The 666-nt window shown below is 42.6% G+C and overlaps 1 non-coding gene across 1 annotated transcript; it reads left to right on the plus strand.

The window, feature by feature from the left end:
• The first annotated feature begins 263 nt into the window (after window positions 1–263).
• Window positions 264–382, plus strand: LOC129114409 (5S ribosomal RNA). The gene has a single exon (XR_008532466.1). It is a non-coding gene; the product is annotated as a 5S ribosomal RNA (ribosomal RNA).
• The last annotated feature ends 284 nt before the right edge of the window (window positions 383–666 follow it).

Consider the following 666-nt stretch of genomic DNA (forward strand, 5'->3'; position numbering starts at 1 on the left):
GTTAAATGATGGCTTTCATCATTCCTAAGCTCATCGATCATTTTCTTTTCAATTTTATGCTAACGTATTCTACATTTCAACAGTAAATATTAATCTTTTTACTGCACTACATTTGTGATCCTTATAGCCACTTTGTACATTCTGATTTGACATTTAAAAGCTGTGAGTGTGTCTGGCAATCTGCAGGCGCTCCCTGTATAGACGAAAGAGCAAAGCGTGGTGATATAGTATCTTTAAAAGGACCTTTGGTAGGCACAATATTTGCTTACGGCCATACCACCCTGAACACGCCCGATCTCGTCTGATCTCGGAAGCTAAGCAGGGTCGGGCCTGGTCAGTACTTGGATGGGAGACCGCCTGGGAATACCAGGTGCTGTAAGCTTTTTTCACTCCTCTTTACAAAAAGCAGAGGGCGCTGCTGCTTTTTCAGTGGACACCGACAGGGTGGGAAGGAAATAGCTAGATCATGACTTGCCGGTATAGAAATGACACAAATCCAGACTACAATTGTGAACCTTATAGCCACTTTGTACATTCTGATTTGACATTTAAAAGCTGTGAGTTTGTCTGGCAATCTGCAGGCGCTCCCTGTATAGACGAAAGAGCAAAGCGTGGTGATATAGTATCTTTAAAAGGACCTTTTGGTAGGCACGATATTTGCTTACG

Source organism: Anoplopoma fimbria, unplaced genomic scaffold (genome assembly GCF_027596085.1).
Source record: "Anoplopoma fimbria isolate UVic2021 breed Golden Eagle Sablefish unplaced genomic scaffold, Afim_UVic_2022 Un_contig_3990_pilon_pilon, whole genome shotgun sequence".
Lineage (NCBI taxonomy): Eukaryota > Metazoa > Chordata > Actinopteri > Perciformes > Anoplopomatidae > Anoplopoma > Anoplopoma fimbria.